This window comes from Kogia breviceps, chromosome X, assembly GCF_026419965.1.
Source record: "Kogia breviceps isolate mKogBre1 chromosome X, mKogBre1 haplotype 1, whole genome shotgun sequence".
Lineage (NCBI taxonomy): Eukaryota > Metazoa > Chordata > Mammalia > Artiodactyla > Physeteridae > Kogia > Kogia breviceps.
Window position 1 is genome coordinate 81,467,298 of NC_081330.1, and position 18,763 is coordinate 81,486,060.

Consider the following 18,763-nt stretch of genomic DNA (forward strand, 5'->3'; position numbering starts at 1 on the left):
GGAGAACAGTATGGAGCTCCTTTCACAATCTAAAAATAGAACTACCATACAACCCAGCGATCCCACTACACTACTAGGCATATACCCTGAGACAACCATAATTCAAAAAGAGTCATGTACCACAATGTTCGTTGCTGCTCTATTTACAACAGTCAGGACATGGAAGCAACCTAAGTGTCCATCAAAAGATGAATGGATAGAGAAGATGTGGGACATATATACAATGGAATATTACTCAGCCATAAGAAGAAATGAAATTGTGTTATACACAGTGAGGTGGATGGACCTAGTGTCTGTCATACAGAGTGAAGTAGGTCAGAAAGAGAAAAACAAATACTGTATGCTAACACATATATATAGAATCTAAAATAAATGGTCATGAAGAACGTAGGGGTAGGATGGGAATAAAGACGCAGAGCTACTAGCGAATGGACTTGAGGACACAGGGAGGCAGAAGGGTAAGCTGAGACAAAGTGAGAGAATGGCATGCACATATATATAGTACCTAATGTAAAATCAGTAGCTAGTGGTAAGCAGCCACATGGCACAGGGAGATCAGCCTGGTGCTTGGTGACCACCTAGATGGGTGGGATAGGGAGGGTGGGAGAGACGGAGACGCAAGAGGGAAGAGATATGGGGATATATATATATATATGTGTATAGATGATTCACTTTGTTATAAAGTGGAAACAAACACACCATTGTAAAAAAAAACATGGGCTCATTAAACAGAACAGAATCAAATTCTGGATTCTCACAGAAATGGACTTATAATTAATAATTTGGCTTCTAGGTGATTTTACAATGCCTATAATGTACTTGATGTATTCAATTATATTCAACTCTTCATAGTATCGTTCCAATAGGAAAATGCATTCTGATTTCCAACCTGAGAGCCTCAAAACACAGCAACCAAAAGTTCTGCACTGTAGGATGAGACAAAGTACATACTGCATTAGGTCAGGCACACATTAACAATGTACGTATCCTCATCTGTGTAAGCAACTGTACTCTGCTCTATCATCTGCATCTCCATCTTTCCCATGGGATTTTCCCTGTTGAAAATCCACCCAGGGATGTTGGGGGAATGGGTTCTAAGCCTGCTGAAGACATGCTCCATTGCCACCCATCAGCATATATGATGTTCAGATACATAGGTAACTGACTTCTCCAACCAGGCTGAAAAAACAGGGCCCAGGTGTTGTATCTACTTCTTGTTCCACTAAGCAACAGGCACAGGATAAGATAATAACAGTTGGCTGAATTAAGGACTAAATGCTGGCTGCTTCTGTACCCAGAGTTCCAAGGCAACTAAGAACAACCTACGTGTATCTCTTGTCCAGATGAGGTGTTCTAAGAGAAATGTTAAATCCATTTCCACCCACAGCCCCAGGTTTCACTGTAGATTCTACGCTTGGACTATCACCTAGGGAAAAAAATGCAAATACTATCATAGTAAACTACAAACATTTTTCCTGATACTATGGATATGGGGTCCTGCATTTAATGGGTTCTAGAAGGTAATCCACTTTTCAAATCAAGCAATATAGAAAATAACCACATCTGAACATCTTTCTTAAATTTCTGCCCACCTTTCAGGCTGAGAATTCAAAACATATTTGAAAACAAGGCTACCACTGTCATGTGCCAGTATAACTTATGATACAACCACAGAATTCACAAATTATAGGTTCTTCAAGTACATCAGGAAAGCAACTAGAAACTAAGAGCAACAGGACTGTGGAAGGACAACTAGATTAGACGCTAAAACACCTGAGTAGAGGTCCTTGTCCTTTCTTGCTCAAGCAGACTGCAAACCCTCTGGCATGCTGTTCCCTCATCTATAAAACAGAAAAACTCCACCTCTGACACAGCTCCTAGGAAAGCTGTGAGATCAACTGAAAATATGTGCAATGGCAATGAAAACTGTAAAACATGTTAAGGATGTAATGAGATACTATGTTCTTTCTAGGATTCAGAATTATTCTTAAATAACTAACCCTTCGAGTTCAACAAAGCAAAAAGAATTGTTCTTATTAGCCAAAGTAGGATAGAAGCCCCCCCGCCAAACACACACAAAAAACCTACAAGTGAATTAAACATCACAGTAATAATGATATTAATTATAAACTTCAAAATTTTTCAAAACCCTAGAGTTAACACAACACCAAAGTGTAATTTGATTTTGTGTTGGAGAGATTTGATTCAGAACATCCTGAGAACAGTTTTTGTACATACCACATTTATAAACAGAAATCTGGTTACTGGCATTTAGGACAACGAGGTCGTTACTCTTTTTAGCGTGTGTGGAGAAAAGGATTTGATTTACAGGGTGGGGGAGCAGCAGTCGGTAGGTGCACATGGGAGTTGGAACCACACTCTGCCAGAAGACTGTCACCAATACCCTGTCTGCATGAGAGAGAGAAAGAGGATTAGACACATGGATGTTCAATTTGTAAAACAAGGCATCTGAACAACACAGCACCACTAACAAATAATGGTGGTAGAAAATATACAGCGATTCTTAAAAGTAATTGTTGGTGTTTTTATCATGAATAAGCTTAAATACTGTGTAGAGGAGGAAAGTAAGTGTCAGAGCTCTGTCTATATCTGGCTACTGTCACCTCCAGGCCTATAGCAGTCCATCTCGGGGCTTGGAGTTTCAGGTGCCAGGGACTACGGCAAGCAGGACAAAAGGTCAGAGTTCTAGCTTTAGATCTGGGCCTGCAACCAAGCCAGAAAAACCAAAATCCTTAATGCACTTCCCTGTACATTGATCTGGTTATAAGGCATATGTGCTTAAGTCCTCTATACAGAACATATGATTGTAAAATCAGTATTATGATCACTACATAGAACATAAATTAGTATACCAACTCACATTACAATCTTAGAAGCAAGTCTTCCTTTATGTCATCAGCAATAAATAAATGTCGATTCAGGAAAGACTGACTTTCCCTAGTTTCTTTCCCCTCACTAAACAAAAACCCTCAACCTAATTAAAAAACACCAATCCAATACGAGTACTAGGCAGATATCAGTGACGTGAACTGAAGATACTGGAAAGGTACATAATTAGCAAGCATTATATCAAAAAACAAAGCAACACAACAGAGTGGTTTGAGAGTCAACGTAACGCTGTCAGTGCACAAAGACAAGGCCGACACACCAATGCCACAAGCCTACTGTTGTCTTCCTCTCTACCCAGGGTCAGAAATGTCAATGTCTTCAAAGCCCAGACAAGTAAATATGTAAAGGCCATGGTTGTAGTAGAAAAGGGAGTTGAGGGATGCGGGGGGAGAGGAGAGACTATGGGTCCTCAGGGGAGTACATGCCTCACCTAAGGGTGTTCCCATCCAATCAAAACCAAAACAAGTAAAAACAAACCAAAGAACCTGAATAATCAATCAAATAAAAATCCTGCACTGTCTAAGTCAAACTGCCACATCTGCACTCTCCTGGCTCAGGCCCCTTGCAGGCCCATGGACACACTTTTCAGCTCCTTACTTCCATCAACAACAGCCACATTTGCCATGTCACCTAATTATCTCCTGAGCTCCAGTCAGTCGTCCAGTGTCAGTCATAGCAGAGGTAATGCCAGCCTTGACAGAGAACATGCAACCGGTATGGGGTCACCGGGCCCCACATGACGGACACAATCTTGCTCTTCCCACAGGCGCTGAAGGGTAGGCTTTGCTTGAGATACCAGTGATAGTTTCCAACAGTCCAGAGCTGAACTGCAGGGGAAAATGAAAAGAGGGCCATCAGAGGCAGGGGGCAGAGGACCAGACTTTGTACCACTTGCTGGAGAGGGATGAGGACACCCTTTTCTTTTTCAAATGACCCTTTCTGCTCAGCCTCTTCATTAAGAGAATAATATTAACAATAATTGTTAAAGTATAGTTTTTCATGAGGACAAAATATTAAGCAGCATTAAGGTCAGAAGCACACATGTTCATTTCTGCCTCTATCTTCAAACTTTATGATCATGATGATGGAAGGCTCCTACCATAGAACAGTGCTTTAGTGAGTTGTTTTTTTCACAAAGACTTAGAAAGAGAAAACTTGGCAATCAGATTAAAAGTATTAAAACACCCAATCCAAGAGCACTAGACTAGCATCACTATGTTGTATGATGCCTAAGATGCTTATTATTTTCTTCCAGGTGTTTGGTATGCAGTTATGTCCAAGGGAGATTAGCATGCAAATACCCTTAAAAGAACCAGACCAAAACCTGTAGAGTGCAGGAAACAGAAAGAAGTTGGTCAAAGAGTACAACCTTCAGTTACAAGTTCCAGAGATCTAATGTATAGCATGGTGACTACAGTTAACAATACTGTATTGTATACTTGAAAGTTGCTATGAGAGTAGATTTAAAATGTTCTCACGGGACTTCCGTGGAGGCGCAGTGGTTGAGATTCCGCCTCCTGATGCAGGGGACATGGGTTCGTGCCCTGGTCCGGGAAGATCCCACATGCCATGGAGCCACGGCCGCTGAGCCTGCACATCCAGAGCCTGTGCTCCACAACGGAAGAGGCCACAACACTCAGAGGCCCGCGTACTGCAAAAAAAAAACCCAAAATGTTCTCACCGGGCTTCCCTGGTGGTGCAATGGTTAAGAATCTGCCTGCCAATGCAGGGGACATGGGTTCAATCCCTGGTCTGGGAAGATCCCACATGCCACGGAGCAAGTAAGTCCGTGAGCCACAACTACTGAGTCTGTGCTCTAGAGCCCAAAAGCCACAACTACTGAGCCCGCGTACCACAACTACCAAAGCCCGAGTACCTAGAGCCCGTGCTCCGCAACAAGAGAAGCCACTGCAATGAGAAGCCCACGCACGGCAAGGAAGAATAGCCCCCGCTCACCACAACTAGAGAAAACCCGCACACAACAATGAAGACCCAACGCAACCAAAAGAAAAGTTCTCACAGTAAGGTTAATCAACCTTACTGTGGTAAACATTTCACAGTATATGCATGTATCAAATCATCACATTGTACCTCCTGAATGAACATGTTACATGTCAACTATATCTCAATAAAGCTGGAAAAGAAAAGACCTAATCATGTCAAAGACAAACTTTGTTAAACAGGTGACACACATAAATGAAAATTTTAATTATATTAAGGAATTTCTTTTCTTTAAACATCTCCCTGATTACTAATTCTTAACTCAGCAATAACAGCAAATCCAACCTAGTTCTAGAACCAGGCTACTACAATACTTAGACCTATCTTTGGGTTAACTTAGACTCCATGCTCAGGCTCTGTGAGGACAGATGTTGTGGCTGTTCTTGCAGCAACACTTTTATCCTGAGCATATCACAGGGCCAGCCATTAACACCTGGTTAGTCAGTGGTTGTCAACTCTGGCTACACATTAAAAAATCACCTGGGGACTTCCCTGGTGGCGCAGTGGTTAAGAATCTGCCTGCCACTTCAGGGGACATGGGTTAGAGCCCTGGTCTGGGAAGATCCCACACGCCACGGAGCAACTAAGCCTGTGTGCCACAACTACTGAGCCTGCGCTCTAAAGCCTGAGATCCACAGCTACTGAAGCTCGTGCGCCTAGAGCCCGTGCTCCACAAGAGAAGCCACATCAATGAGAAGCCCGCAATGAAGAGTAGCCCTTGCTTGCCTCAACTAGAGACAGTCTGCACACAGCAAGGATGACCCAACGCAGCCAGAAATAAATAAATAAATAAAATTATAAATAAATAAATGTCAGTGTTTACAAAAAAAAAATCACCTGGAAGCTTTTTTTTTTAAATTAATAATGATGTATAGTCCCCATTATAACGTACTGAGAGCAACTCACAGATAACACATGGATAGCATTTATTTTTCTAAAGGTACAGCCAGGGTTGAGAACTATTGTGTTGAATGAATGAATGAGCTTCTTAATAACATTTCAGTTAGTTCTATTGATTAAAACGTTTGAAAGCCACTCAGAACATAAGCAAATGAAAAGATTTATGAAAAAACTGTTCAGTGCAGTACTGATGACAGTGAAAAATTACAATACTTTAAATGTTTAACAACATAAGATTGAATAAACTGTAGCATAAATGAATATACAGCAAGTTAAAATGATACAGATAGATATCTGAAATGGAAATAGTTTGTGACACACTGTCAAAGCAAGTTACAAAACTGTAGGTATCATACCTACATATTTAACAAAAATGAGATCACAGCTATACTGAGATGTATACATAAAATCTGGAAGACAAGAAAATTTAAATACTGATTATTACTGAGTGACAGAATTACAGAAGAACTTTTTGTCTTCCCATCTTTATTTTCTAATGCTTTCACATATTACATATACACTGAAAAATACATATTTACAATTTGATTTACCATTTAAAAGCTATAGAAGATTCTTACTTATATCTAAACTCATTTCTCTTTCACTTCCACAGTATTCCTTTGGCTAGCATTTTGATTTGCTACACTGGTACCATCCATGAAGAGAAAGCACTGATGACTTGTGGTGGTTAATTTACATGTCAACTTGGCTAGGTGATGATGTCTAGCTGTTCAGTCAAAACCCAGTCTAGATGTTGCTGGGAAGGTATTCTGTAGATATGATTAACCTTTATAATCAGCTGACTTTAAGAACAGCAGACTATCCTCCATAATGTGGATAGATCTCATCCAAAGAGTTTATAGAGCCTTAAGAACTAAAACTAAGGCTTCCCAGAGAAAAGGGAATTTTGTCTCAAGACTGTAACACAGAATCTTGTCCGAGTTTCCAGACTGTGGGCCAGTCCCACAGATTTTGGACTCAAGATTGCAACATCAACTCTTCACTGAATTTCCAACCAGCCGGCTTACCCTGATTCTATTTCTCTGGAGACCCTGCCTGATACATAACTGAAATCCCTCCCATCAAAAGCTAACCACTCCTTCATTCTACCTACCCCCCTCAGTTATCTTTGATTCCATTACAGGACTAAGTGAAAGGGATAATGGAAACTCCACGGCCCACTACTTTCAATTACATTTTGTGGGGCAGAAGGCTGAGATACGAGAGCTATCTTACCATAGGTTTTTAGAGTGGAATTTTCTTCCCTCTGAAGGTCTTCCAGGCAAAGCTGCAAGCACACTGGAATCTGCATTCCAGAGAAGGTCATTAACCTAGTAGGGAAAAAAGACCTGTCACTGGCCTTTACGTATTTACCTCTAAATCTTTATGATAGCTAAATTCCCTGCTCTCACAAGTCAAACAATCCCACACTTGAGTTGATCCCTAGCTGTAAATTACTAACCTATGGAGTTATTAAACAAATCTCTGTCATCATATGTAGAGGACTTCAAAAAAAAGGCATTATGTTTAAATACTTAACCAAAATGAAGGTGACATTTTTAGACAATCACGGAAATTTGAATATGGATGAGGTACTAGGTAATATTAAGGCATTATTACTAAGTTTGTAAAGTATGATAATGGAATTGTGCTTATATAAAGAAAAATGTTCTCAACTGTTAGAGAAATTAATTTTGAAAATATGATTTTTACAATTAAAACCCTAGGAAATTTTTACAAAGTGTGTGTGTGTGTGTGTGTGTGTGTGTGTGTGTGTGTGCGCGCGCGCGCGTGTGTGCAGGTGAGAAGAATAGATGAAAATAATTTTGCAAAATGCTGGTATATATCTGTTGAAAGTAAGTAATAGGTACATGGGAGTTCATTAAACTCTTCTTTCAACTTTTAATATATTTAAATTTTTACACAATTAAAAATTACCATTGGAGGACGGCTTAAAGATGGCGGAAGAGTAAGACGCGGAGATCTCCTTCCTCCTCACAGAGACATCAGAAATACATCTACACGTGGAGCTTCTCCTGTAGAGCACCCACCGAACGCTGGCAGAGGACCTCGGACCTCCAAAAAGGCAAGAAACTCCCCACATATCTGGGTAGGGCAAAAGAAAAAAGAATAAACAGGGACAAAAGAATAGGGACGGGACCTACGCCAGTGGGAGGGAGCCGAGAAGGAGGAAAGACTCCCACACACTAGAGGCCCCTTCGCGGGCGGAGACTGCGGGCGCCGGAGGGGGAAGCTCCGGAGCGGCGGAGGACAGCTCAGCCACAGGGGTGCGGAGGGCAAAGCGGAGAGATTCCCGCAGAGGATCGGTGCCGACCGGCGCTCACCAGGCCGAGAGGCTTGTCTGCTCGCCCGCCGGGGCGGGCGGGGCCGGGAGCTGAGGCTCGGGCTTCAGTCGGATCCCGGGGAAAGGGCTGGAGTTGGCAGAGTGAAGACAGCTTGAAGGGGGCTAGTGCGCCACGGCTGGCCGGGAGGGAGTTCGGGAGAAGTCTGGAGTTGCCGAAGAGGCAAGAGACCTTTTCCTCCCTCTTTGCTGCCTGGGCGCAAGGAGAGGGGATTAAGTGCGCCGCTTAAAGGAGCCCTAGAACCGGGCGCGGAGCTGCCGAAGAGACAAGAGACTTTTTCTTGCCTCTTTGCTTCCTCGGGTGTGAGGTGAGGGGATTAAGAGCACCGCGTAGAGGAGCTCCAGAAACGGGCGCGAGCCGCGGCTGTCGGCACGGACAGTAGAGACGGGTGTCGGACGCTAAGGTTGCTGCTGCCACCACCAAGAGGCCTGTGTGTGAGCACAGGTCACTCTCCACACCGGCCCTCCCGGGAGCCCGTGCAGTCCGCCACTGCCAGGGTCCCAGGATCCAGGGACAGCTTCCCCGGGAGAACGCATGGCGCGCCTTGGGCCTGTGCAGCGTCACGTCGGCCTCTGCCGCCGCGGACTCGCCCCGCCCCCGTGCCACTCCCTCCCCCCAGCCTGAGTGAGCTGGAGCCCCTGAATCAACTGCTCCTTTAACATCGTCCTGTCTGAGCGAAGGGCAGTCGCCCTCGGACAACCTACACGCAGAGGCGGGACCAAGTCCAAAGCTGAACCCCAGGAGCCGTGCGAACAGAGAGGAGAGGGGGAGATCTCTCCCAACAGCCTCAGAAGCGGCGGATTAAAGCTCCACAATCAACTTGAAGTGCCCTGCATCTGTTGAAAACCTGAATAGACAACGAATCATCCCAAGTTGAGGAGGTGGACTTTGGGAGCAAGATATACTATTATTTTCCCTTTTTTTTTCTTTTTGTGGGTGTGTATGTGTGTGCTGCTGTGTGAGATTTTGTCTGTATAGCTTTGCTTGCACCATTTGTCCTAGGGTTAGACCGACCCATTTTTCTGTTTTTTTTTTTGTTTGTTTGTTTTTTTGGGTTTTTTTTTTTGTTTGTTTTTTAAAAGGAAATTTTTCTTCTTAATAATTATTTTTTATTTTAATTACTTTATACTACTCTGTCTTCTCCCTTTCTTTCTTCCTTTCGTCCCTCCTTCCCTCCTTTCTTCCTTCCTTCCCCCTTCTTTCCTCCCTTCCTCTCTTCCTTCCTCCCTTTCTTCCTCTGCACCTTCCGTCCTTGCTTTCTTGCTTCCTTCCTTCATTTCTTCCTTCCTTTCTTCCTTCCTTCCATCCCTCCCTCCTTCCTTCCTTTTCTTTCCTCTCTATTTATTCTACCTTTTATTTTGAGCCGTGTGGATTAAAGGTTCTTGGCGCCCCAGCCAGGCACCAGGGCGGTGTCCCTGAGGTGGGAGAACCAACCTCAAGACACTAGTCCACAAGAGACCTCCGAGCTCCACGTAATATCAGACGGCGAAAATCTCCCAGAGACCTCCATCTCAACACCAAGACCCAGCTTCACTCAAGGACCAGCAAAGAACAGTGCTGGACACCCTATCCCCAACAAAGAGCAAGACAGGTCTACAGCCCCATCCATTAGCAGAGAGACTGCCTAAAATCATAATAAGGTTACCAACATCCTCAAACACACCACCAGACGAGGACCTGCCCACCAGAAGGACAAGATCCAGCCTCATCCACCAGAACAGAGGCACTAGTCCCCCCAACCAGGGAATCTACTCAACCCACTGAACCAACCTTAGCCACTGGGGACGGCACCAAAAACAACAGGAACTACGAACCTGCAGCGTGCAAAAAGGAGACCTCAAACACAGTAAGATAAGCGAAATGAGAAGACAGAAAAACACACAACAGATGAAGGAGCAAGATAAAAACACACCAGACCTATCAGATGAAGAGGTAATAGCCAATCTACCTGAAAGAGAATTTAGAATAATGATGGTGAAGATGATGCAAAATCTTGGAAACAGAATAGACAATTTGCAAGAAACAGTTAACAGGGACCTAGAAGAAATAAAGAGGAAGCAAGCAACGATGAGCAACACAATAAATGAAATTAAAAATACTCTAGATGGGATCAATAGCAGAATAACTGAGGCAGAAGGACGGATAAGTGACCTGGAAGATAAAATAGTGGAAATAACGACTGCAGAGCAGAAGAAAGAAAAAAGAATGAAAAGAACTGAGGACAGTCTCAGAGACCTCTGGGACAACATTAAACGCACCAACATTCGAATTATAGGGGTCCCAGAAGAAGAAGAGAAAAAGAAAGGGACTGAGAAAATATTTGAAGAGATTATAGTTGAAAACTTCCCTAATATAGGAAAGGAAATAGTCAATCAAGTCCAGGAAGCACAGAGAGTTCCATACAGGATAAACCCAAAGAGAAACATGCCACGACACATAATAATCAAACTGTCAAAAATTAAATACAAAGAAAACATATTAAAAGCAGCAAGGGAAAAACAACAAATAACACACAAGGGAATCCCCATAAGATTAACATCTGATCTTTCAGCAGAAACTCTACAAGCCAGAAGGGAGTGGCAGGACATATTTAAAGTGATGAAGGAGAAAAACCTACAACCAAGATTACTCTACCCAGCAAGGATCTCATTCAGATTTGATGGAGAAATTAAAACCTTTACAGACAAGCAAAAACTGAGAGAGTTCAGCACCACCAAACCAGCTCTACAACAAATCCTAAAGGAACTTCTCTAGGCAAGAAACACAAGAGAAGGAAAAGACCTACAAGAACAACCCGAAACAAGTAAATGGTAATAGGAACATACATATCGATAATTACCTTAAATGTAAATGGATTAAATGCTCCCACCAAAAGACACAGACTGGCTGAATGGATACAAAAACAAGACCCATATATATGCTGTCTACAAGAGACCCACTTCAGACCTAGGGACACATACAGACTGAAAGTAAGGGGGTGGAAAAAGATATTCCATGCAAATGGAAATCAGAAGAAAGCTGGAGTAGCAATTCTCATATCAGACAAAATAGACTTTAAAATAAAGACTATTACAAGAGACAAAGAAGGACACTACATAATGATCAAGGGATCGATCCATGAAGAAGATATAACAATTGTAAATATTTATGCACCCAACATAGGAGCACCTCAATACATAAGGCAAATACTAACAGCCTTAAAAGGGGAAGTCGACAGCAACACAATTATAATGGGGGACTTTAACACCCCACTTTCACCAATGGACAGATCATCCAAAATGAAAATAAATAAGGAAACACAAGCTTTAAATGATACATTACACAAGATGGACTTAATTGATATTTATAGGACATTCCATCCAAAAACAACAGAATACACATTTTTCTCAAGTGCTCATGGAACATTCTCCAGGATTGATCATATATTGGGTCACAAATCTAGCCTTGGCAAATTTAAGAAAATTGAAATCGTATCAAGTATCTTTTCCGACCACAACGCTATGAGACTAAATATCAATTATAGGAAAAGATCTGTAAAAAATACAAACACATGGAGGCTAAACAATACACTACTTAATAACGAAGTGATCACTGAAGAAATCAAAGAGGAAATCAAAAAATACTTAGAAACAAATGACAATGGAGACACAACGACCCAAAACCTATGGGATACAGCAAAAGCAGTTCTAAGAGGCAAGTTTATAGCAATACAATCATACCTTAAGAAACAGGAAACATCTCGAATAAACAACCTAACTTTGCACTTAAAGCAATTAGAGAAAGAAGAACAAAAAACCCCCAAATTTAGCAGAAGGAAAGAAATCATAAAGATCAGATCAGAAATAAATGAAAAAGAAGTGAAGGAAACAATAGCAAAGATCAATAAAACTAAAAGCTGGTTCTTTGAGAAGATAAATAAAATTGATAAACCATTAGCCAGACTCATCAAGAATAAAAGGGAGAAGACTCAAATCAATAGAATTAGAAATGAAAAAGGAGATGTAACAAGTGACACTGCAGAAATACAAAAGATTATTAGAGATTACTACAAGCAACTGTATGCCAATAAAATGGACAACCTGGAAGAAATGGACAAATTCTTAGAAATGCACAACCTGCCGAGACTGAACCAGGAAGAAATAGAAAATATGAAGAGACCAATCACAAGCACTGAAATTGAAACTGTGATTAAAAATCTTCCAGCAAACAAAAGTCCAGGACCAGATGGCTTCACAGGCGAATTCTATCAAACATTTAGAGAAGAGCTAACACCTATCCTTCTCAAACTCTTCCAACAGATAGCAGAGGGAGGAACACTCCCAAACTCATTCTATGAGGCCAACATCACCCTGATACCAAAACCAGACAAAGACGTCACAAAGAAAGAAACTACAGGCCAATATCACTGATGAACATAGATGCAAAAATCCTCAACAAAATATTAGCAAACAGAATCCAACAGCACATTAAAAGGATCATACACCATGATCAAGTGGGGTTTATCCCAGGAATGCAAGGATTCTTCAATATACGCAAATCAATCAATGTGATACACCATATCAACAAACTGAAGGAGAAAAACCATATGATCATCTCAATAGATGCAGAGAAAGCTTTTGACAAAATTCAACACTCATTTATGATAAAAACCTTGCAGAAAGTGGGCATAGAGGGAACTTTCCTCAACATAATAAAGGCCATATATGACAAACCCACAGCTAGCATCGTTCTCAATGGTGAAAAACTGAAACCATTTCCACTAAGATCAGGAACAAGACAAGGTTGCCCACTCTCACCACTCTTATTCAACATAGTTTTGGAAGTTCTAGCCACAGCAATCAGAGAAGAAAAAGAAATAAAAGGAATCCAAATAGGAAAAGAAGAAGTAAAGCTGTCACTGTTTGCAGATGACATGATACTATACATAGAGAATCCTAAGGATGCTACCAGAAAACTACTAGAGCTAATCAATGAATTTAGTAAAGTTGCAGGATACAAAATTAATGCACAGAAATCTCTGGCATTCTTATACACTAATGATGAAAAATCTGAGAGTGAAATTAAGAAAACGCTCCCATTTACCATTGCAACAAAAAGAATAAAATATCTAGGAATAAACCTACCTAAGGAGACAAAAGACTTGTATGCAGAAAACTATAAGACACTGATGAAAGAAATTAAAGATGATACAAATAGGTGGAGAAATATACCATGTTCTTGGATTGGAAAAATCAACATTATGAAAATGACTATACTACCCAAAGCAATCTACTGATTCAATGCAATCCCTATCAAATTACCACTGGCATTTTTTACAGAACTAGAACAAAAAATTTCACAATTTGCATGGAAACACAAAAGACCCCGAATAGCCAAAGCAATCTTGTGAACGAGAAATGGAGCTGGAGGAATTAGGCTCCCTGACTTCAGACTCTACTACAAGGCTACAGTAATCAAGACAATATGGTACTGGCATAAAAACAGAAATATAGATCAATGGAACAGGATAGAGAGCCCAGAGATAAACCCACACACATATGGTCACCTTATCTTTGACAAAGGAGGGAAGGATATACAGTGGAGAAAAGACAGCCTCTTCAATAAGTGGTGCTGGGAAAACTGGACAGCTACATGTAAAAGTATGAAATTAGAACAATCCCTAACACCACACACAGAAATAAACTCAAAATGGGTTAAAGACCTAAATGTAAGGCCAGACACTATCAAACTCTTAGAGGAAAACATAGGCAGAACACTATACGACATAAATCACAGCAAGATCCTTTTTGACCCATCGCCTAGAGAAATGGAAATAAAAACACAAATAAACAAATGGGACCTAATGAAACTTAAAAGCTTTTGCACAGCAAAGGATACCATACACAAGACAAAAAGACAACCCTCAGAATGGGAGAAAATATTTGCAAATGAAGCAACTGACAAAGGATTAATTTCCAAAATTTATAAGCAACTCATGCAGCTCAATAACAAAAAAACAAACAACCCAATCCAAAAATGGGCAGAAGAATTAAATAGACATTTCTCCAAAGAAGATATACAGATTGCTAACAAACACATGAAAGAATGCTCAACCTCATTAATCATTAGAGAAATGCAAATCAAAACTACAATGAGATATCATCTCACACCAGTCAGACTGGCCATCATCAAAAACTCTAGAAACAATAAATGCTGGAGAGGGTGTGGAGAAAAGGGAACCCTCTTGCACTGCTGGTGGGAATGTAAATTGATACAGCCGCTATGGAGAACAGTATGGAGGTTCCTTAAAAAACTACAAATAGAACTACCATACGACCCTGCAATCCCACTACTGGGAATATACCCTGAGAAAACTATAATTCAGAAAGACTCATGTACCAAAATGTTCACTGCAGCTCTATTTACAATAGCCAGGACATGGAAGCAACCTAAGTGTCCATCAACAGATGAATGGATAAAGAAGATGTGGCACATATATACAATGGAATATTACTCAGCCATAAAAAGAAATGAAACTGAGTTATTTATAATGAGGTGGATGGACCTGGAGTCTGTCATACAGAGTGAAGTAAGTCAGAAGGAGAAAAACAAATACCGTATGCTAACACATATATATGGACTCTAAGGGAAAAAAATGTCATGAAGAGGTTAGTGGTAGGACGGGAATAAAACACAGACTTATTCGAGCATGGACTTGAGGATATGGGGAGGGGGAGGGGTGGGCTGTGACGAAGTGGGGGATTGGCAGGGACATATATACACTATCAAATGTAAATTAGATAGCTGGTGGGAAGCTGCTGCATAGCACAGGGAGATCACCTCTGTGCTGTGTGACCGCCTGGGGGGGTGGGATAGGGAGGGTGGGAGAGAGGGTGATGCAAGAGGGAGGAGATGTGGGAGCATGTGTGTATGTATAACTGATTTAGTTTGTTGTAGAGGGAAAACTAACACACTATTGTAAAACAATTATACTCCAATAAAGATGTTAAAAAAAAAAAAAAAAAAAAAAAAAAAAAAAACAGATCCCCAAACTGTATATGTATTATAATCACAACTATATAAAATAATATACATACTGGGTGAAATAAAAACAATTATAGTAAAATAAAAATAAAAAAAAAATTACCATGATTTGTTTCCACTCCAGCAAAGATCCAAACGGTACACACCCTCCTTAAGGTTTAAATGTTAAAAATGACAAGTACCTTTATCGCTGGAAGAATTATGCTTTTGTCAAAACGAACAATAAAAACTGACATTTTTATTTCCTTTCTGTGTTTTACCTAGGGTGAGGAAGGAATGCTATTTCTTCTCTGCAAAATCTCCTTAAGAAAAACAATTTGGTCCGTAAAAACAAATTCAGTCATAGGAAGCCACTATTTTTATTACTGTCTACTCTGGGGCTTCTATCTACATACCCATATCAAATACAAATCTTCTCTATAGCTGTGGAAAGTCCTCTAAATGTGATGGTAAAACAACTCAGGCACCTACCTTAACCTCATCTTTGAGGAAAGGAGGTGTGAAATGTTCATGGAGATTTCCATTCTTCTCAAGAAACACAACATCCTGCTGATTGGGTTTATCTTGCATAGATGCAATCAAACTGCCTGAGGGCCTTAAAGCAAACCCAGAGTGTTGGAGCATCCAAAAGCTCATCCAGCTGGCTAAGAACAAGATGAAATTCAGAGAAACAATTCTTTCAGCAAAAACAAGAAGCCTCCATCCAAGGAAGTTTTAAATCCCATGTTTCCTGGCAAGCAGTCACCCTAGTGTGGGACTGTATCTGCCCAGAGGACATAGTGCCTTTTCCTGATTTGCACAAGGTCTCTATTTGCCCACACAGACTCACAGATTTAGACTGCACTTGAGTGACTTTTTAAAAGAACCAATAAATTATTTAAACCATTCCCAGGATAATGTCCTATAAAACCATGAACTATTTCTCCTTCAATTATATGACTTCAGCAACGCAGGTAGGTATTTTTAAAGACTTCTCAATCTACTGAAAACACCTTGATCACCCCATCATGTTTATATTTGTCTCCAGTTTTAATTCAAATACATTTCTCCCTTTTCTCTGTCATCCAATTGCCACTGAAATACTGGTGGGAAACACATGTCTAAAACCTAGAGACCTAGATTTTGCCTGTAACAGATGCTACTGAGGCAGGAAATATTTCTTCTCTCTATAATCAGGACAGCCATATATCACAAGCAGGTTGTGACCTGCACAAGTGTAGTGGGCCAACAGGGGAATCGGGCCCAAATCCAGCCCGCGTGTTCCTCAGCAAACAGGTCCCCTTAGTGTGGGAGCCTGTGCAGAGAAAGGAAGCCCTTTCCTAGTTTTCACCAAAGCTCTGCTGCTTCACAGAAATTCACAGACTGCAACTTTCCTTCTAAGCACCACTTTCTGTTTTACACAGTGGCTTCATGTAGGCCCTGCCTATAACCTACAAAACGTGTGGGCCTTGGAATGATGAGGTCTGTGAAACTCAGAATCTACTATTCAAACCACATTCAGACTTCAGGGAACTAACAAAGAAAGACATAGGCTTACAGCCAAATGAGAAAAAGTAATTATCTCTTTGTGTTTTATGAACACCTACATTCAATAGGTACCACCACTCCCACCCTAGTACCAAGAAATTCTCTGGGAAGAAGTTACAAGGTTTCTTCTCCCACTCACTTCTAAGCCAGAGCAGGTCCCAGTCCTGCCACAGGCTCACTGGCTGACTGTAAAGCAAACTCCCGGCTCCACACTCTGACCTTTTGAGCCCTTGTGTTGTAGATAGAGGGAGAAAAACAACAACGGCAAGACTTAAAGCTTTGTGATAAATGTTGTCAAGTCCGAACTTCCAAACATCTTCCTTATTAATGAAAACTGTCATGGCTTCACAAAGCCAATTAGATGAATCTTGTTAAAAATTTGTATCCAACAGGTAGGAGGCTGGGCCAAATACCCTCAAAGAACTCTTCTGATTCTTAGCTCTATATTCATTTAACACCGAAACCAGCACATTGTTACCTCATGGGTGTAATGAAAGAAAACCCTCAAAGCAAATTGAAGAAAAATTTATTTCCATACCTGTCTCTATGCGAACAACACTCATAGCAAAAACTGTCTATCACCACGCCAGGTAACTTGTGGTCCATGGTCATCCCAGGGCAAAGCAGACTCATGCTAAAGAGAGGAAGAAACACAAACGGTATTGGGGGCCTTAAATGGCCCAGAACCAAACAAGCCTCAGGCTATTAAAGTTAAATCTTTTATATAAGGTTTAAGCTATCTAGAAATCGAGTTTCACAGGATCCTCAGGAACCCTTCCAGAAGGGCCCTTAGACCCAGAAATCAAGAGAAAAGAACTTAACAAAGCAAAACAAAATCTTTCTCTGGGCATTAAAACGTGGCCTCCAAACATAACAACAGGGAGAAAGAGCTACAGATCTACATATGAAAAATAACGAGCTGAGGAATCTATCAGGTAACATTATACAAGGAAATTAATGTTTGTCTAAATTTAAGCGGGTAGACTTTCGTTCACTGAGTAAACTTCGCAATGCTGCACAGAAGAGTTAAGAAGATGAGAGGAAGGTGGGCAGGGAAGAGCCAGAGGAGATGAAGCCAGCAGCAGTGATGAAAACACGGACAAGCTCCGCATTTTGCAGCACAGAAAGAAGAAAGGTTTCCAGTGCCACTTGCACCTCCATCCCGAAAGCCTTGAAGACAGAAGCCAATTCTGTGCGGCTGGGGACAAATGACCACCACCTGAGCATCCATCATCACATTCCAGTGATAGGCTAAGTCAGAATGGTGCTGGTGCCACAAGCTGCACAGTAGGGAATACACAGCAGTCTAACAAGATTTATTCTCAATGAAATCGCCCTGTGGTATACACAAACTTCCTCTAGTGACGGGTTAGGAGACAATATGAGTGACACGGAATGTAGCCAGAAATAAACTAAGGATGGAAAATGTAACGGCAGGCAGTAAATGACTTCATCTATCCTACAAGGTCAGCTCAGGGAAATTTCCACATATAATATTGACAAAATGCTTCCATTTGCTCAGGCCCACATGAGGGGATTATCCCGAATTCCTCTCTCTCTCTTACCCTACATCTGATCTATTATCAATAAATCCTGTAGCTCTATCTTCAAGATGTATCCAGAAAGAAGGAAAACATAGTTTCATCCAGGAAGGGAAATCAGAAAAAAAAAGACTAATATATACATATGTAGGAAAAGTAGAAAAACATGCATGTGAATGATCAACAGTGAATGCAGGGCAGCAGCTCCTTCTGGGGAGGGAGGGGAAGGGTATCAGGAAGGGATACAGAGTGTTTCATTTCTGTCTGTGATGACTTATTTTTTTAAATGAATATTGGTGATAATTATACTCTATGTGAAAAAAAGAATAACAAAACAACTTGGCAACAGAAAGGATAAAAGGATCTTTCTAGGATGACTCATTCCCTAACGTCTCTAAATATCTTCACTTGTACTAGAGCAGAAGACATCTGTCCATTAACACCCTCTACCTGTGAAACAGGGCAGGACCATATGGTCCCCACGCACCCTGCATTCCA

General features: G+C 41.1%; 1 pseudogene; it reads right to left on the reverse strand.

The window, feature by feature from the left end:
* Positions 1-993: 993 nt before the first annotated feature.
* Positions 994-18,763, reverse strand: part of LOC131748129 (elongator complex protein 1-like) — a 29,156-nt pseudogene continuing 11,386 nt past the window's right edge.